This window comes from Apodemus sylvaticus, chromosome 9 (genome assembly GCF_947179515.1).
Source record: "Apodemus sylvaticus chromosome 9, mApoSyl1.1, whole genome shotgun sequence".
NCBI classification, from domain to species: domain Eukaryota; kingdom Metazoa; phylum Chordata; class Mammalia; order Rodentia; family Muridae; genus Apodemus; species Apodemus sylvaticus.
In genome coordinates, this window is record NC_067480.1 from 24,468,515 (window position 1) to 24,489,153 (window position 20,639).

Below are 20,639 nucleotides of genomic sequence, written 5' to 3' on the forward strand. Positions count from 1 at the left end.
CACACCTCACTACTACCACTGTAACTCGTCCTGACTTTAAGCCATTGCTTATGAAATTAGACTCTTAGGTCTGTGGGGGTCATCAGCTGCCCATGCCTCTGGGCGATGACCCCACCCATTGGAATCACTCCTTTCACCACAAACCCACGGGGGTCAGGAAAAGCTGGCTGTGTGCATTCCAGCAGGGGAGCCTGGAGAAGGTCTGACATCCACTGCAGAGTGAGGCACGCAGCCAGCATGCAGGACTGAAGCTGCAGCTCCCGGCGCATACCTGGACAGGTAAAAGAGGGGCTGACAACCGGAGGGGGGCTGACTCTAGATGCTCGGTGGCCCTCAAAAGTAAAAAAAAAAGTGGCTGTCCCCCATGCCACAGCTCAGAGATCCTTTCATCTGATCACAACTGACAGCAGTCAGGAGACAAAACTGGCTCTTTAGGTCACTGAAGTCTCTGGCCACCCTGTGTCTATTTCCAGTTGGCCATGGTCTAATGGCCACCAACACCTTCAGCCATCATGGCCAAGGCCAGGCTTCTCCCAGAGAAAGGAGGGTGCGGCAAACCAAGGCAAAGAAACGTGTGAACTTCTGGAGAAGAGGAGATTCGTGATGGAGCACGGGCAGGGCCAGCCACGCTCTGCAAGGGGCCAAGAAACCAAGCTGCCCGGGAGCCATCGCCGCTGAAGACCAGTCTCTAAAAGTTCCCTCAGCAACAAGAGTTTCCACAGCACTGCGCAGCAGGGCACTGCAGTATCTGCGGAGTCAGCCCGTGGTGGTGGGCTGGCATCTGTGGCAAGCTGAATCTGTAGCTTGGGCTGGCGATCTCAAACTAAGAGATAGCCTTAAGAGGGACAGGAACAGCAGTCACTGGTGTCAAGCTGTGGACTGAAGGAAATGAAGAGGCTGGCCAGAAAAGGATTCCAGAGTACCACATGGATGAATACAGCTTCCCAGTAGTGCGGCCTTTAGAGGGTGTACAAAACTCCAATGGCCACTTTGTACCTAGATCTTGCTATTCGGAGAGGCCATTGGTCAGAGGCTGGGTGGAAGAAGATGCCAGTGCGTCATTGTGAAGAGTGAAAGGAAACCTGTGAGGCACTAAAGACCACTCACAGAGACAGGTCTGAGGGGTGGAGAAGGCCCAGTGATCTCGTTTTCCAGGCTACCTTCCCTGAAGTTCTCATTAAACATCAGTAGAACTAAACTGTGCGTTAAAAATTACTGTTGCTCCTGCATCAAATGGCTCTACTTTCATTCCTGAGGCCCACAGGAAAGGAGTAGCAACATCCAGACCCCACCCACCCCACCCACCCCACCCACCCCACCCACCCCACCCACCCCACTCCATCCAGGCATGCTCCACAGAAACCCTCGGGCTGCTGGCTGCAGTCACAAACCCTGGCTACAAAGCTGCCCTTCGGTAAAATAGATTGTTTCAAGACCACGGTGGCAAGAATCCTCTCCCTGAGGAGACGTGGGACATCATCTTCAACACCCCCTCCCTTATAGGGTGCCAACAACACACCACACAATAAGATTCCACTGTAGTCCAAGGGGAACTAAGGAAAGCACAGGAGAGGGGTTATCTCCAAAGCAGTTGCCACAGGGAAGCCTTGCCCCGTCACAGATGATGGCCTCCCATAGCTGCACAGGAGTCCACCTCCCCAGCTAAAACTCCACCATCTAGAGTACTTCCCCCAGACCATGTGCAACTAGCCAGAATTAACCTCTAACTGGACAGCAGATGTAAAAGAGGGTGACTGTGCTCAGCGGAGGGTCCAGGGAGCCTCCTTAGGCCTCCTACGAGGGAATACATCCAGTCACATCTTGGAAGTCTCTCACAAGTAGCCACAGCTGCTCCAGTGACACCCACACTGGGCCCAGAGGACAGCGCTCAACAGCAAAGACTGAAAACAAAATGGTGTGTTTCATCCTTTGGAGAACGGCAAGCACACAGCAGGCGCGCACGGGCCGGGCTCCGGACCTCAACGTCATACCTGTCATCTGGACTTGGCAGAAGCGCAAGTCAAGGACAGCTGCGGCTCTGGCTGCCTTTCACTCGCCAGCTGTCTGGGGCTCAAGCAAGAATCTTTCACCCTTCCACTGGGCTCTCCTCTTCCACCCAGGAGGCTTTGCGAGTATACAAAGCAGGCAGCAGGCAGCAGGTCAGCAAGCTCGGTTAACAAGGGAGAGAGTGGTTCTGGTACTGTCATCGCGTTTATATGTGGGCGATATGTTCTCTCCACTAATGGCTCAAAATTATTCATTTCAAGTCATTGGCTTTTCCGAGCAAGTGAGGATCTAGTGAGCCTTTCCATTTTCACCAGCACGAAGATCAACAACCGGCAGAGTGGGGTAAGTAAAGTCAGTGTGGACCTCGAACCCGGGCCCTGGTGGCTCTGAGCCCAGCCCAGGGACTTTCTCAAGCCATCCATCCATTCATGGGTATGCACAGTATGTGAAGGACAACAGGAGCCCAGAGAAAGCTGCTGCTCTCCACCCCTCAACAGCTGAGGCAGAATTCCTTGAAGGGATCTGAGGACCTCTCCCTAGGGCGTGTGGTCCGGTGAGGGAATGTGCCACACCTCCAAATGGTCAGTTTGCTCCCACATCCAAACTGCTTTCTACAGAGTCCTGGGCAGCCTCCTGCTCACACTATACACACAGGAAGGGCTGTGAGGCCAGAGCTCGGGATAGGTGGGTTACAGCACAGAAACGTCAACCTGCACAGGCCTGGACCACACAAAGACTGCAGAGTTCATCAGAGGTCAACATCAGCTGTACCTTGCACTTGAGAAGCAGCAGAACAGAGTCGGCCCTCCAGCCTGCCCATGGGGGTTCCCTGGCTACTCTCACATACCTCAAGCCTCATGGCTAGGCCTCCTACACATAGTAGGGTTAGGTAGGTGAGGTCAATGTGGTTAATCTAGCCAGCATGAAGAAATAGGTCTTTGAGATTAAATGTAATGTCCAAAAGACAGCCAAGGAGCTCACTGGACATGTCTAGTGCTCTGGGCTGATTCACACTCAGAACTCAACAAAAATCCTTAAACTACCATTTTCTCCAAAACGGATTTCTCAGCAGCCACTTCCCCACCCATCAGCATTTAACCAGTGGGTCATTACTGTTCTAAACCTCCCTTGTTTCACATCCTAAGTTAGGGGGAACACTGCTACGATGAAACACCAGGACCAAAAGCAGCTTAGGAGGGAAGGGTTTATTTTGCTCACAGTTCCATGCAACCGTTCTTCATAAAAAGCAGTGAGGACAGGAACTCGCACAGGGCAGGAACCTGCTGGCAGGAGCTGTCACAGAAGCCATGAAGAGGCACTACAGGTTCGCTCCTTATTGCTTGCTCAGCCTGCTTTCTTATAGAACCCAGGGCCATCAATCAGCCCAGGGGAGGCTCCACCCACAATGAGCTGGGCCCTCTCCCACTGATCATTAAGAAAATGCCGTACAGCCAGATCTTATGGAGGCATTGTCTCAATTGAGGTTCCCTTCTCTCTGGTGACTCTAGCTTGTGTCAAGTTCACATAAAACTAGCCAGTACACACCCCAGGCCTCATCTGTTGGAAACTCTCGGAAGGAACATGCCTGAGCAACACCGTGTAACACAGGAAGACTGACTTCTACAACACTCACTCTCCCGTGACCTCGGCTTTGTCCCGGAGACCCAGACAATGAGCCCGCCTTTCTTTCTGCCTTGTCTGCACACAGTGACCCAACAGCACAGCAGGAAGACAATGGTGGGCGTAGAAGACGGTGTAGAACGCAGGAGACCGCTCCTGCTACTGCATTCTACCTACATGCCTTTAACAAAGTAAAGGACAATTAAGCAGAATGCGGATGTTCAGATAGCTGCCACACACAGACCCTGAGAATCTGCGGCTTCGTGTGACAGAGTCACTTCCCACAGGTATTCAAGTTAAAGACTCGGGGCTGAGGCTCCTTCCATGACTCCGGGCCATGCAGTGACCCGAAGCAACCCTCAGAACCATTAGGACCAGGAGGTGTGTGGGGGTCTGAGAGGACTATGCAGCTGTAGGGATTGAGGGAGAATCAGGAGAAGACTATGCAGCTGTAGAGACGGAGGGAGAATCAGAACTGTGAGCCACGGCAGGAGCAGCTGGGAGGGGCCGTGCATGCTCTGCCACTGAAGGCCCGCAGCCTTTGAGTCAGCCCTGTGATGCCCCCTCACTCCTGCTCCTGGAGCTGAGGTCACGCATGCGTTCAGAAGACTACAGAGTGACATCTGAATGGCCAGCTAGTGTTTGACAAATGGCCAGGGAAGTGGGAGGAAGAGGTTCAGAGCTAACAAAGCCACTGCTGGAGGAGATCCAGAGTCTTGACCAGAGGGGAAAAAAGAAGAGGTGAGAGGCTCTGGTCACGAGGGGAATGACACACAGTGTCTGCGGGGACCCTCTTCGAGCTGTGCACAGCTTTGTAAGTACAGGAGACCCAGTGGCCTCTGTCATTTCTCTGAGAAGTCAGCAGAGACCACCGAGCAGCAGAGGGTGCAGAGGAGAGGGCACAGGGACTCAGACTCTGCAGCTGTAGGTAGTTATGGACGGATGTGCACAGCAGCAGGAGCTGCTGGAGTTTTAGACCTTCAGTAATGAGCCAACCCAGGTAGCTTGAAACAATGGCCATTTATTCTGACAGCTCTGGAGGCCAGAAACTCCATGTGCAAGGTGAGTGGCCTTGCTCCTCACCAAGGCTCTAGGCGAGCACTGCCTTGCCTCTCCCGAGCTTCCCGAAGGCTGTGCACCCTGAGCTCTGGTCTCAGCCACATGGCTGCAGCTCTTCCTGGTCCCTCCCCTTAGCATCTTCCCTCCAGAACAGGAACCTGGGACACCAGCACTGCCCTGGTGACTTTCTCACAGTGACTTGACTTCACTTACGTGCCTAGCTGACTCAAAGAGGAATGAGTCTCTGAACATCAACCATTTAGTGACAGAACACCAAACTCTCCCAAGACTAGGCCTACGAAAGGTAGAGAACTGAGAACACTCAAAATTATACACCTGCTTCTAAATGGAGGTCTGGCAAACCTGTGTATACTATACACAGGTGCATACTGTACAAGGTATATACTGCACACAGGTATATAGTGCACACAGGTATATACTGCACACAGGTATATACTGCACACAAGTGCATACTGCACACAGGTATATACTGTACACAGGTATATACTGCACACAGGTATATACTGCACACAGGTATATACTGCACACAGGTGCATACTATACACAGGTGCATACTATACACAGGTGCATACTGCACACAGGTATATACTGCACATAGGTGCATACTGCACATAGGTGTATACTACACACAGGTGCATACTGTACACAGGTACATAGTACACACAGGTATACACTGCACACAGGTGTATACTACACACAGGTATATACTGCACACGGGTGCATACTGCCCACAGGTATATACTGCACACAGGTGCATACTGCACACAGCTATATACTGCACACAAGTGCATACTGCACACAGGTATATAATGCACACAGGTGCATACTATACACAGGTGCATACTGCACACAGGTGCATACTGCACACAGGTGTATACTGCACATAGGTGTATACTACACACAGGTGCATACTGCACACAGGTACACGGTACACACAGGTGCATACTGCACACAGGTACATAGTACACACAGGTATATACTGCACACGGGTGCATAGTACACACAGGTATACACTGCACACAGGTGTATACTGCGCACAGGTATATACTGCACACAGGTGCATACTGCACACAGGTATATACTGCACACAGGTGCATACTGCACACAGGTATATAATGCACACAGGTGCATACTCTGCACACAGGTGCATACTGAACACAGGTGTATACTGCACATAGGTGTATACTACACATGGGTGCATACTGCACACAGGTACATAGTACACACAGGTATATACTGCACACAGGTGTGTACTGCACACAGGTAGATAGTGCACACAGGTGTATACTGCACACAGGTGTATACTGCACACAGGTGTATACTACAGACCATAAACACTGAAAAGCACTGTGCCTGAACATAAAAATTGATTTTAAACAGCTTTTTTTTTATTGTGGCAAAGACAACATAAACATAACAATAAAACTCACTATCCCAGCCATTTTTTAACACACAGTCCATTGACCATAATTACATTTATACAGAGTCATGCTTACTACGGTTCTTTTTACACAATGTAATACTTTCATTAGTTCTTTGAGACTAGATGTAGGGTACTTGCCTCAATTAATGTATTTGATATATTTTGTTTGTTTTGTTTGGTTGGCTTGGTTTTTTTGTTTTGGGGTATTTCAAGACAGGGTTTCTCTGTAGCCTTGACTGTCCTGGAACTCACTCTGTAGACCAGGCTGGCCTGGAACTCAGAGATCACCTGCCTCTGCCTCCAAAGTGCTGGGATGAAAGGCATGCACCACCCTTGGCAGCCATTTGATACAGTTTTTAAAGAAGCCCTCACCAATGGCTTCTCCCCAAGCCCTTAGCCATGGGTCCTTGCCACAGAAGGTGAGGGGTGTGACTCATCCAGGGCCTGTGTGATGGTGCCTCAGACCACAGCTCCCGCACCTGTGCATCCTGCACCACTGCCCTCTGGGCAGCTCCCAGGATCCTGCTTCCTGCTTTGCCTGGGTCCTCAAACTTCCAGTCAGAACCACATTGAGAACTGCTTCTCATGAGGGCTAGTCTTGATGGACACACACACACACACACACACACACACACACTCATGCACGCACACACAAAACCACATACACACAGACACATATGCAAGCACAAACACACACACACGTGGGGGGGGGGGAGGGAGGGAGGGAGGGAGGGAGGGAGGGAGGGAGGGAGGGAGGGAGGGAGGGAGAGATCAGGAAAGCAAGAGCAAGCCCTGTCCAGGCCCCGCTAGCTTTGTCTTCCCTTCAGTACAAAGGCAATCTATCAGGTCGGAGCCTACAGACGTGAGGCTTTTGTGCAGCACTGAAAAGGGGATCGAATGTCAGGAATAGCGAACCTACTCTGTCCTGGAGGAGGACTGCAAAGCAGGCTGCTGAATGCACTTTTTGTTCACTGGCTCAATTAGCAGAGGCATCGAGGGGATGACGACACACACTCTCCACTTGGCCAGTGCTGGGGAGGCGAGAGTTCACTGGCCAAAGAGAAGTCACAGAGAGGGAGAGGAGCTGCTAACCGCCTGCTGGGCGCCACTGCACAGCCACATTCTGGGCAGCAAGGGACTCTCAGACACCACCATCCTGCAAGCAGCCAGGGGTACGGGCACCTCAGGTGGGCAGACAGCAGTTCCTCTGGCAAGGGCTCCAAGCTGAAGTTGACACCACAGCTGCCGGCCGCATGCAGACTGGGCTGAGGCTGGAGCTAATGCAACAATGCAACCAGTACTAAGGAGAGTGCTCATGCTGCGCCAATGGAAACCGCTAACTCCAACTCAGAGGGTGCGTCAATCCATCAGATTAAACAGTTTAGTCAAGTCCACACTTCTTTGTGCTGTTCTTCTGTGTGACTACTAGAAAGGGGTAAATGACATCAGTGGTTCCATTTCCAGCAGACCTCAGAGAGCCCAGGCATGGTGGCCATGTAAATTCTGCTAGCCAAGGATGAAGAGGTGGGACTTAGTACTTATGGCTGAGTGGCAGGGGCGTGTCTGTGGAAGGATCCTGAACTGGGATGGACCTGAGGGAGCTGCTATACAAGCCCATGCATGCATGGTGTCACCTGCAGAGATCTGAGTCCAGGATGGGGGGGGGGGCGCCTGAGAAGCTGTGTGAGGTTCAGTATGGACTACAGTTATCGCTGCTCCACATCTTTTATGAAGACAGAGAAGAAGGGATGGCTTTATCCGATTATAGCAGATTGTTCAGAGAAGATGGGCTTTCCTTCCTAGACCCAAGAAGAGTTAACTATTTGAAAGTGAGAAGGGGACCTGAGCAACTTGTGGAAGAAGTCCAGACCATCGCCATCTGCCCTGTTCCTTCTGGAGGCCTTTCTCCAGGTGCCAGGGACAGGTCCAGAGCTTCTGACTTCTGCGACAGATCCACTAGTACTGCCCCTGCCCTCGCGGGTGAGTGGGCACCACTCACTGCTCACTGACGCAGAGAAGTGGCAGGGCAGGGCACGAGCTACAGGGAGGATCACCATCGCGTTGGTTCTGAAGGGCAGGCCTAGTCCTGGCTCCTGGGCTCTGCTTTGCCAGTGCTCACTCACACCACCTCGGTCACACCAGCCACACTCAAACCCACCTCTACTGTCACCTGCTGAGAAACCCCTCCCTTCAAGCCTTCTACATCTAAGGATACCCAGGCAATACCTGATGTCTTTCTAATGCAAACTAAAATGTAAGTAACTAATGAGCACACAGCACTCAGCGTAGGCTCAGAACACAGCACCGTACTGAGTTATAAGCTCGAAGGCCTCTAGGAAGCTGGACGGGCAATGAGTCATCCCCACCCCTCCCCCTGCTCCTCTCATCTGCACATCACATTCTGAACCAAAGGTGAGGCCCACCCATGCCATCCACGCCTCCCTTCTTCCCTCCTGAGTTTGCCCAGCACATTCTTGATCCCAACCAAGTCCCTCAGAGACCAAAAGGCCTTCCTCCCCTCAGTGCCACGTGCTCTCCGGCTCAGCAGCTGTCAGGAAGGACTCCCAACATCCATTTAGTGGGTGCTCCTGTAAGTTAGTGAGAACTCACAAGGTCAAGGAGCCAGGGAAGGCTATTGACACCCTGTGCATCCTAGAACAGGCCACACCCTGTGCCAGGCTATTGATACCCTGTGCATCCTAGAACAGGCCACACCCTATGCATCCCGATCTGCGGACAGATGAGCAGCCACTGCCACCTACTCCCACAGCAGGGACTGAGTCCCTTGGCTCCTTTCACTATAATGGGCGACAGCTCTTAGAAACCATGAGCAAGAATAAAGCTTCCCTCCCCAACACTGCTTCTGTCTGGTAGTCTAGTCACAGGAGTGCAGAACGCTGAGTTGCTGATCGCTGCTGCTGAAGCAACCCAGATGTAAACACCTGTGCTTACAGCTGCAGTTCGCTCCATCAGATAACACACGTGAGCTTCGTCTCAGTAGACAGGCTACGTGTTTAGTGAAACAACAGTGGCGTCCTAACACACAATTACCTCAGTAATTGAACCATCCCACTAAATGTGAACCATCCCACTAAAGGGAGGCAGCTTCTCTGCCCCGGTTTCCTGCCTGGTGACAGAAGTATGGTGGACTTAATGGCTAGTTTTTGCTTTTCAATTTTATTATTTTAGATTATTTTATTTTACACATATGAATGTTTTGCATAGATATATGTATGTACATCACCATGTGTGTGCTTGGTGCCCACAGAGGTCAGAAGAGGGTGCAGCATCTCCTGGAACTGAAGTTAGAAATGGTTCTGAACTACTATATGGGTGCTAGGGATTGGATCCAGGTTCTCTGCAAAAGCAACAAGTGCTCTTAACCACAGAGCCAACTCTCCTGCCCCCTTCACGGCTGTTTCTAGAGTGAGCACACACATGGATGTTCACCTGTCAAGCTTACGGAGGCTTAAGGGGCAGGGTTCAAAACACACTCACTCACTAATTCCCAGCACGGACTCCTGCTGGGAACCAACTTTTAGAGACTTCTGACCTAACACCAGTTCCGTGGGCTAAAACCCCAAGACACCCAGAAGACAGGCCTCTAAGTGAAGAAGTTGTGTAGGCGTTGGGGAAAGCGGGACAGAATGCCAAAGCTCTGGAGCTGGCTCCAGCCGTAGGGCAGAAGGTGACAACCTCCTAGCTGGTGAGCCTCAGTAATGGGCGCTGGATGTAAACAGATTTTAGAAACACACACTGCACAAAGCCACCAGCCCTACCGTCCCAGAACTGAGCACCTCCATTAGCCAGCTCTCGTCTTCATACCTTACACCGGCCAAGCTCACCCTTGTGGGCAATGGCTGCCACACCCACACACGTCCACTCACACCAGAGGACCTAGACCTTGAGACCAAGTCTTGTTCCCAAACTTACATTTTCTTCTAAGAGTAATTACAGAGCTTAACTAAGCATCACACCAACTGCTTAATGAGTTTTAATAAGAGTAACTGTAATTATATCAGTAGACAAAACATTGCATACACAGACTAAATCACTTCAAGAATGGTTTTCCTCTGAAAAACAAATCAGAGGACATTGTAGAAAGGCTTGATGAAGATAGCTTACCTTTGAAAACAAGGCATCTGCAGAGACATAGGCAAGGATACTTGAAATCCTGAATGGGGACAGTGGGGCTACCAGGGGCTGCTTGTTTATTTACATACATTTATCCACACCCTAAAACAACTGCAGTTAGGACCAGGTGGCCCCCAGGCTTGGTCCCTCACACCCTGCAGCACATGCTGGGCACATAGTAGGTCCTCATTAGGGGCAACAGTCAACAGTGAGGCTGTGAGGTCTCTAGAAAGCATGTTATATTCCTGGCCCAGATGAAGGTGGCTATGTCCCAGGCAGGTGAAATCCGAGCTGGGACAAAGGCCTTGGTGCAGACAAAGGGACAAGAGCAAGCACAGACAAGCAAATCCCAGAGCCGGTGATGGGCAGGCAGGGTGGAGGGAGGGTGATCCAGCCGCAGGCTGGAGAGCCGGGAGACTTGGGGGGTCTGACATGGACGGACACCAGCCCCATGACATGGAGAACATCCCTGGGGGAGAGCACACAGAACAGAGGAAGGAAGGTTCAACAGGTGGGTTCAACGGGGGAAGCCTTCAGGCCAGGGCGTCCATAGGCCAAATGCCATGCCCAAAATACACTTACAGAAAGCCTGAGTCACAAGGCACAGCTGGGTTCTGGCAGCTGGAATAGCTGGTTGACACAGGATAGGACACTGTCTCTCCTCACTGTAGCTGTCAATCAAAGCACACTACTCAGACCCAGTCACCAGCTATGTCCCACTAAAGCCAACAGCACAGGTCTGGGCAGGACTCAGACCTGTAGCTGTCCAAGAAAGGCAGTTGCTTTCCCTCCCCTGAATGCTGACTGTACCCTGGGGCGTGTAAACAACCCATCTCTAGATGAGAGGCCCTTCAAAACAACTTCACAGGGCCCATATTTCACAAAGGTCTATGGGGTGCAAAAAAGCCGGGCAGGTGGTACAGACTTGTGATCCCAGCACTCAGGAGTCTGCAGGCCAGTGTAGACTATACTGTAAGACCCTGTAGTCCAACACAACAAAACAAAACTTAGAATCAAAACAAAAAAAAGACAGAAGTACCAGAAAGCCAAGTTTCAGAGGGTTAGACACTGATGTACGTGGTTAACACATCAACTGTGGTCACACACTGTCCTAATGATGGCAGTCATCCACAGCTGTGGTAAGGTCACTGCAGCAGCACGTGGCTGACTCCTAGGAGTCAGGAACTGCTTGGTTTGGTTTCCTTTCTGAGACAGGGTCCCATGTGGCCTCCAGCTGGTGCGCTGTGGCCGAGATGGCCCTGCCTCCCCCTCCCAAGTGAGGATAAGCAGTTACAGGTGTGAGCCACCACCCCCAGGGCTTCATACACAGTAGGCAAGTGCCTGCCATCTGAGAATGTCTCCCACACCTGAGAATGGATCGTTAATTTAATTTAAGTAGCCAGAGGTAGCTAGTACCTGTCACACGGTGGGCACTGAGCTGGGGAACACCTACAGAAAACCTCCAATGGTCTGCTACAAGCAAAAGACGCATAGCATGTCTCCAGTAAGAGAGCAGAGAGGGCCAGCATGGTGCTGTACACTTTGATCCCAGCACTGAAGATGTGAGCAGAGGCAGGAGGATTACTGCAAGTTCCAGGCCAGCCAGGGACACATAGCAAAGCTTTGTTTCAAAAACACAATTTTTTTAAAGTTAATAAAAAAGGTAGATGAGAGAGCAGACACTGTGAATGTAGCAGATGAGTTTAAAATTCATCCCAAAACTACACCAACTCAGGGAGGGTACGGGAAAACAGGGTCAGCTCAGTGCTGCCCAAATGCCCACACAGTCCATACGAAAGCAATCACTGTGAGTCCTTTCCATCCTCTATGCATCAGAAATGCTCATGAATAAAACACTGGAGAGAAGAATAATCCAGTAGCCACGCATCCTTGCCAACTCTTGGAATCTAAGTCACATGAGGCCATTCCACACAGGTCAGGAAGAAGTGTCTTCACACTGATATCACACACGGGTGCTACAGACCTCTCCCCGCCTGCCCTTTCTTTCTTACATCACACTATTAATTATGCCGGACATGGTGAGCCCCAAGACTGCTGGGCCAAATGCTGAGAAGCAGAGCGTTAACGGGGTCGGCACCTCCTTGCTCCTGAGAAGGAATCACAGGATTCGGAGGGTGTCCTTCCCACCCTGGTTACACATGCCACCGAGCCAATGACACATTCACACCTGGCCCCAGGTGACAGTCCAGGTTCACACTTAGCCACATGTCAGCTCCAAATTAAACAGTTCTGCAAGAACCTGAGCTCTGGGCACAGCTAGCACCATACATACAGCATGCTAGGGCATCAGTCAGGACAGAAGCAGGAGGATCTGCAGAAAGGAGGCAGCGGGTCTCAAGTATTTGCTCTGAGCAGCTGGACTCTGTTGGTCCCGCGGGTTGTCTCACCTGAGGCCTCCCAGGCCTACTACTGTACATCAGACAGAATCAGTGTCTGTGGCAAATGATACCAAGTATCAGCACTCACCTCCCCAGCCAGTCTACCTCAGAGCAAGCTGGAGGCCGACATTTAAATCCAGCTTAAGGAAGCACCACACTCCTGGTTGTTAGCAGATGGTCTCTGTGAGGTCCCAGAGGTACAGGGTAGGGCTGTGGTCATAAGTAGAGCTTCAAAGGTTGTGTGGGCTGGAAAGAAATGGTGCTTACAGAGAAAGCCCAGAGAACTCTCAGGAGTCACATTCCAGGAACGGCACCATTCGCTCACAAAAAAAGGCTCAAGAGAGGCACCAAGAGCCAGGCTCTGGGAATACACGGCCTACTGCGGTCACCTGGCTTCCTATGGAGGGCCAAGTAACCAGGGTCAAGCTCCTTAACCTACCCACAGCTTAATTTTCTTATCTGTAGAGATAGTGACAGTATCTAATTCACAGGGACATGAAAGGGTTAAATCAAACAGCACACTTAAGGGAGGGAGGGAGGGAGGAAGGGAGGGAGGGATATGCACCTAGCAGAGAAGGATGCAAAGTGCAAAGACTGGTCTGTCAATCAGCCTGCCTGCCTCCTTCCCCTCAAGCTCCTCCTCTCTCCTCAGGTGCTCCTCCCTAAGCCATAGGTCATTACAATAAATTTCGAGAAGTTACTCAGAATCCAAACTTCTCCTACTCAAAGAACAAGATGCCCTGTATTAAGAAGAAAGAGTCCGTGGGCTATAAACCTTAATAGAGAAGGTCAAAAAGCTATAAGGTCAGGCTAGAAAAACAGAACAGTGTATGCAGAGGAGCCTGGATCCAATTTCAACACCCCCTTCCTCCACAGAAGGGACCAAAGTGTCCCAGCATTCACCCAGTCAAGCCCTTGAACCAGAGAAGCCAGAGACCTTTCCAGAAGTGGCATGTGAGGTGCAGGCGTGATGGGACCCTTCGGCGGGGAGAATGCATCTCCTGGCCAGGCGTGGCGACTGGAAGTGAAAGCTACAATGGTTCCAGAGAGTAAACAAGCTTGGGCAGAGCCCGCTGCACAGGTGGGCAGTGGAGGGACCCAGGCAGAGAAGCAGACTGAGGACCACAGGGTGAAGAAGACTGGTTTCACCCAGAGAAGGTGAGCGGAGGACTTAGAGCAGGAGGGTAACAACAGACTTGAAGGGGAAGGAAAAAAGCAAAACAGGTCCTCCACCACATCACGTCCAAGGAGATGTACCAACTTCACTACTCAAGAATCAATCTCTCTCTCTCTTTCTCTCTCTCTCTCTCTCTCTCTCTCTCTCTCTCTCTCTCTCTCTCTCTCTCTCTCTCTCTCTCTCTCGGCAGTCTGCAGGAAACAGACTCTTAACAATGGAAGCCCTGCATCCCATCCCACTCCCCCCCACACAACAGTGAGAAGAATCCCCATACACTGTAATCACTCGATTACAGTCATAATATGTTCTGATTTGACTACACAGCTTGCTTATTATGGGCATGAGAAAATAGAGGAACAGTTTCAATTACACTTCGTGTAACAGATGAATAAAAGGGAATAGCTTTCAATCACGGTGAACGGGTGTAAAAGTTCATTAAACGCTGATCCCTTTACGACGGCCGCCTGAGATGATCCTCAACAGGCAAAGTTTTACTGCATACTTACCGCAATCTCTAAGCTCAAATATTGTGTCACCATTTATGAAAATTAGCTTTTTTTGTTCATTTCAGCAACGGTGAGGTATTAGCTCATTTGTTTGGCATAAAAATCCCAAGCTCATCCACAGAAGATCCAGAGAGTTAAAATTAAAAGCCTACATCTTGTAAAATAGACAAAAGTCCAACTTGGGAGGGCTGAAAGAAGTCACATTCCAGCCAGAATGGAAGCCAGCAGCCTTCCTCTGCAGATGGGGGGGCAGTGGGGGGGCTCAGCTCAAGTCCATCAGCAGCTTTTAAATCAAAGGCCTGCACTTCTGCCTTAAATGCTAGGTCAATTAGAATTGTAATCCAAAAATGGTCCTTAATGTACCTACAGTAAAGTTCACAGCCACTAGTTCCAAATGCTGAGTGTGTCGTGTAAGCCCCCGACATCCTCACCAGAGAAGCTGCTGAGCCACAGAACTCTGGCTAGAGGCACCTGAGGCAAGAGACTGGCTCTCCTCAGGTCTCAGCAACCTCCAGCTCAGGCAGGAAGTAGGAGATAAAGGGCTTCTGTCACTGGTACACACAGCTGCCAGCTGCAGGGCTGTGCACGCCTATTAAAAGCTGGGTGTGGTGGTACACATTTGTGCCCGCACTGCTGGGGCACAGGTGGATCCCCAGAGCCTACTTTGTGAGTTCCAGGCCAATGAGAAATCCAGTCTCCTCACGTCACAGTGGGTCAGTCACAGCGGTGCGAGCCTCACGCAGACAGTCACTGTGCATCCAGAGACTCAGGAATGCTGGCTGCTCAGCTCAGTCAATCCTTCTGACACAGTCCACGACCCCAGGCTAGGGAATGGTTCACACCACCCAGAGTGGCACTAGGGACAATCTCACCCCAAATTCAGCAAGATAATCTCTGTGACAGTTATGGCCAGAGGTACTTCTATACCCTATCAAGTTGGCATGATAAACCATCACACTAAATTCTCTTAAAATAAAAAACTTTAGTGCATCTGAGAACACTCCGAAAAACATCAAAAGACAAACCACAGAATGAGTGATGCATCCAGGATTCCAGCCTGAGAGGAGATAGATACCCACCCAGAATACACGGGGAACACGTACAGCTCAACAAGAAACACACAGCCCAATTTAAACATGGACAAAAACCTGAAAAGGCTCTTCTCCTAAGAATATACGCCAACAGATGAAAATCACAGGAAAACCATTCAACTCTATTAGTACTGGAAATTCAGATCAAAACCACAGTGAGGCCCTCCTTTTCTCACCAACCAAAGCAGCTGCAATGAGAGAGGCACAACAGTGTGCAAACTAGAGCCCTTAAAATCTGCTGGAGGGAACTCACAGCCAAAAGGCAGAAGCAATCCAGTGCCTACCCACAGCAAAAGGAGATACATGTATACCATGGGCACGTTCCACCCTACCTTTAAGAAGACATTCTGACGCATGCTATGACATGGGGAAGACCAGGATGTACATACATACATACATACATACATACATACATAAAAACATTACATGTTTCCATTTATATGAAACTGCTAGAATAAGTAAATTCACAGAAATTAATGTTGCCAATGCTGGGAGAAAAAAGAACCTGAGAGCAGGCACTAAGGGGTAGAAATTATATGGAGGTGAGCCCGAACAAACAAGAAGAAGCCAGAATTAGGTAGTACTAATGAAGACGCAAATACAAGCTTTGAATTCAGCATTTTAGAATCTTTATTTTTAATTGGAGGATGCGCTTGAGTGCAGTCCCCAGAGAGACTGGGAGAGGACAATGGAGTTATAGGAGGCTCTAAGATGTCCAGCATGGCTGCTGGGAACTGAACTCAGATCCTCTGTAAGGACAGTATGCACTCTTAACTGCGGAACCCTCTCTCCAGCCCCAGGCTGTACACTTTGAAAGGGATAGAGTTTAAATGGGTCGCTGGGATGTGCTCTAAAAGATGCATCTTTCCTCCGAGCCCTTGTGCTTTGAGCACGAGGCTGGCATCTCTGTTCTGTCAGACTTCCCCACCATGATGCGTCTGCCTGCCCCAGATGGGGATCAGTGTAGCCACCTGCCTATGGCCTAACACCTCTGGAACTAGGTATAGGCTTAAAGAAATCTTTTTTCCCTGAGTTGCTGCTTTAGGATATTTTACCACGGCAAGGGAAATCTAATAAGCCCTCACGATGGCACCTAGTGTGAGGTCAGAGGTCCTGCAGGATGGTGTGCTTGGAGGGACCCGATCTAGCCTCGCTCTTGTCTCTAGGAGGTGAGTATTTCCCTCTCTGTACTCTTGCTCTTCCTTCTATACTCAGGCTGGGCTGCCACAGGCCCAAGCAACTGAGACAACCAATCAGGGACCAGTACCTCTAGAACTGTGAACTGCTGTCAGCAGAAGAAAGGCAGCTCTGGAATTGAATGGAGACAAACATGAATGACCATGACCCAGGAACACAGGTCCAGGTTGCCCTGAATACTAAGATCCAATGTGGTAACTATTTCATGATGAGCTTACAACAGGAGAATAAAGCAAGTTATAAATCAAGACTCTTTTTACAAACAGCACTAGTAAGCATTAGGAAGGTAGGTGCGGCAGAGCTGGGAGACTGCCTTGCCACAGATTCAGCTACTGTCCAATGACATTCTTACCCTTGGGTCGGTAGAAGCTAAGGGATTAACTGTTTTTGCAAATCCTGAAGGGTCTGCCAGCTATGGCAAGGAACTTAAGTCACACACAGAGATGGACAAAAATGCCTAGGATGGCCCAAGATCATTGGGGTCTGGACCAGCAACATTCTTTTATAAAAACAATAATTTATTTCTATTTTATGAGCATTGGTGCTCTGCCTGCATGCACGTCTACATGAAGGTGTCAGATCCTGGGAACCACAGACAGTTGCTATGTGGATGCTGGGACCCCTACCCAGGTCCTCTGGAAGATCAGTCAGTGTCCCCAACCACTGAGCCATCTCTCTAGCCCCCATCCTACCCTCTTAAATCATGACTTTCTAATCCACCAGTCCTTATATGTGCAGCTTCTTTTTAGAGACTTTTGTTCACATCCACAATAAACATTTCATAAAAACCTGATGGTCCCTATTTTCAGAAAGAAACATGGAAACTATCTGAAAATATGTGATGTACCAGGGACCAGTGACTACATCTAGGGATCTGAATTAAGAATCATGGGGAGGACCCTTGAGCATCGGGTTTCCATCCCTGGCTAGCTTTTCCTGTGCATGCGTGCGTGCATGTGTATGTCGTGTGTGTGTGTGTGTGTGTGTGTGTGTGTGTGTGTGTGTGTGTGTGTGTGTTTAACTGACCTTATACACCTGAGAAAACAGCTTCTGATGAGGCGTGTGTGTGTGTGTGTGTGTGTGTGTGTGTGTTTAACTGACCTTATACACCTGAGAAAACAGCTTCTGATGAGGCCCCCTCCGCTGTGATCAGCTACTAGATAAGGGCAGCATTACCAAAAAGAAATAAGTGTTTGTCACACATAAGACACCAGTGCTAGCTTCATCAGACAATCTCCATCCACTCTCTTCCCATCTCTGTTTTAACCCACCTTTCCCCCTGTCTTGCCTTCAGGGGCAGTAAGAGACTGCCAGAGATATCTTGAGACCCCCCAAATTCCCTCATATGGTTGGTAACATTTTTTAAAATACTTAATGAAATGTGCCATGAACATACCGTTATGAAAAGCAGATGTGTTCATAGCTGTAATGAAGTGAGGGGCTCAGATCTCTGTGTTCCACTTCCACTCAAACACCCTGGGCTCCTTGGGAAATCTATTTATACCAAGCACCTTGGCTACCAGCACAGCCATGTTACTGTAAATTACGGGGCTGTGGGAAGTGGAGGAATCCTCTGAATTCAGCATCTCAAGGCTGAGTCTTTGGTGAGGAGTACAGCCCCAGTCTGTCAGAACACTCATGGGAAACTCAGACAGGGCTTCCTGGAACTCCATGTGAGTGAAGTGGGCCAGCCTCTCCGGGGTCTTTTATTGTTCCTGAAGGCAGGACAGGGGAAACTTAGGTTAAAGCAGAAAGAGAAAGGAGGTGGATGGAGGCGTAAGAACATTTTGGTTTATCTGGTCACATTTTATTACTAGAACCAACTGTATACATGAGAGGAGAAATGGAGACCCAGAGAGACCCAGAGCAAAACAAGGACACCACGAACAAAGGATCATCGGGAGGTGGGGGGAGGGGGAGGGTGTAGAGAGCAGGACCACTTTTGCAGGTAACCAGATAGTGGCGAAGGACTGGGAGTTTTGAAGATGGGGAGGGCCCAAAAAAACCCCACTCAGTAGGTAAAGCATTTGCTAGGCGAGCCTGATGATCCCCAAGTTCGATCCCCAGAACCATGAAAGGTGGAAAGAGAGAAGTGACTCCACAAAGCTGTCCTCCACCCTCACCTCCACACACTGGCACACCCACACAGACACTCAACAGTTTTTTTTTCAAAGTGTTTTGGTTGAGGATGATAGCATTCATTGGGTGTAAACATGTTATGAGGGTAACATAATTAAATCAGCCATATAAAATGGGGAAATAAGTGTGTGTCTCACACACACACACACACCAGCATCTGAGAGCCTTAATCCCTCACGTAAGTCCAGTACCACATGCCTATATTAGTCTGGGGTTCTCTAAAGAAGCAGAACGGATCAAATGAGTGGATTACATGCTGCTGTGTAACAATTGCTGCCTCCAGACTGAAAACCCGAGGATCCACGATTGTTTAACATATGAGACTGGATGTCTCAGCGTCCCAGTCTGGTGCTAGAGTCTTGAAAGATTCCTAGAGCGCTGCTAGTTTCCAGTCTGTATTGGAATCCTAAAGAAACACATCCTAACACCAGCAAAGGAATGTTTCAGCTACAGATGGATAAACTTGCCAGGGAGAGCAAGCCCCCTTCTAAGTCCTTTTATATATATATGGGCTGCCACTAGAAGGTGTGGTCCAGACTTGGGGTGAGTCCTCCTACCTCAAATGAACCAATCGTGCACCTAGCTGTTTGGGTTTTCTTTGATTCTTGATGTAATCAAACTGGCAGTTGGGATTAGCCATCACAATACCCTTAGGACAAGCACATGGCCAGGCCTCCTCTCCATTCTTTCCAGGTGGACTGAACTCCTGCAGATAAACTCCAGCTCAGGAAAACAAAACACTGAGCCCCCCCTCCCCACCAGGTCATAACCTGCCTGTCACTGCAATAGTCAGTTCAGACAGACACTGAAGGGAAACTCCCTTGTCCAGAGCCACAGCCTCATGTAGACCAGAAGAGACCCAAGGAGGAACCTGAACTGTCGGGTGGGCATCTGACATTTACGACTCCAGTGAACTGCACCGTCCCACACTGCTGCGTACCCAAACAGTCCCCAGACACAGGCTGCTAACCCTGAATCTCAGGGCCAGCGGGGAAGACAAGCCTACCGGTGCCTTTGCTGCCTAGGATCTTCTGGAGGTTGGAGGTGCCTACTTAGTGCTCACTAGCCTAGAAAAACTATATCACCAAATTCAAGTAACACAAGCCTCGATCCAAACCCACTTTCCAGTTTCAAATGAGGAATAACAGAGGTTGATGCTGAAGGTCCCAATGAAAACCACACTTCAGAGGCACATCACCCAGGACAGCAAAGGATTCAGGGCAGATAAGGGCACACCCGCTCCACAGCAGGCACATACTACTGCTTTAGCTCTCTAGTGGGACAAACAAACTTCCATATTCCTGCTCTGTGGCCTTGAAGGGTGACCCTGTCAATGTTCTATTGTTATGAAGAGACACTATGATCAAGGTGACACACTTCCTCCAATAAGGCCACACCCACTCTAACAAGGCCACATCCACTCCAACAAGGCCACACCCATTCCAACAAGGCCATAACTTTTAATCCTTCTAATCCTTTCCAAGAGTGCCACTCCCTGGTCACTAAGCTTTCAAATCTATGAGCCATTCTCCTTCTAACCACCACACAGGAAGAACAGTTATAGTCAGATGACAGTGCTTCCTGGGGCCATTGGTCTACCACAGCCATACTCACATCCATCAGCTTCTGCCATTTCTGTGTAAAGCTCATTGCATTGTGAGAGCCACAGAAGCAGAGGAATCAGGACCAACTCCCAAGAGCTAAGCAGGCCGCTCCTCCCCAGGCAGCCATCCTGGGCTCTAGATTGAGCAGGACATGGCTGGAGCTAACATTACTGGCCTTTCCTTTGGCTTAGGTCACCTATTCCCCATAAGCCATGTATAGCACAGGCTAGAATGTCACACCTCATCCTGAGAGACCTGGGTA

General features: G+C 49.8%; 1 protein-coding gene across 3 annotated transcripts in view; it reads right to left on the reverse strand.

Moving 5' to 3' along the window:
- Positions 1–20,639, reverse strand: part of Agap1 (ArfGAP with GTPase domain, ankyrin repeat and PH domain 1) — a 432,542-nt gene that overhangs the window by 365,467 nt on the left and 46,436 nt on the right. The window lies entirely within an intron of this gene.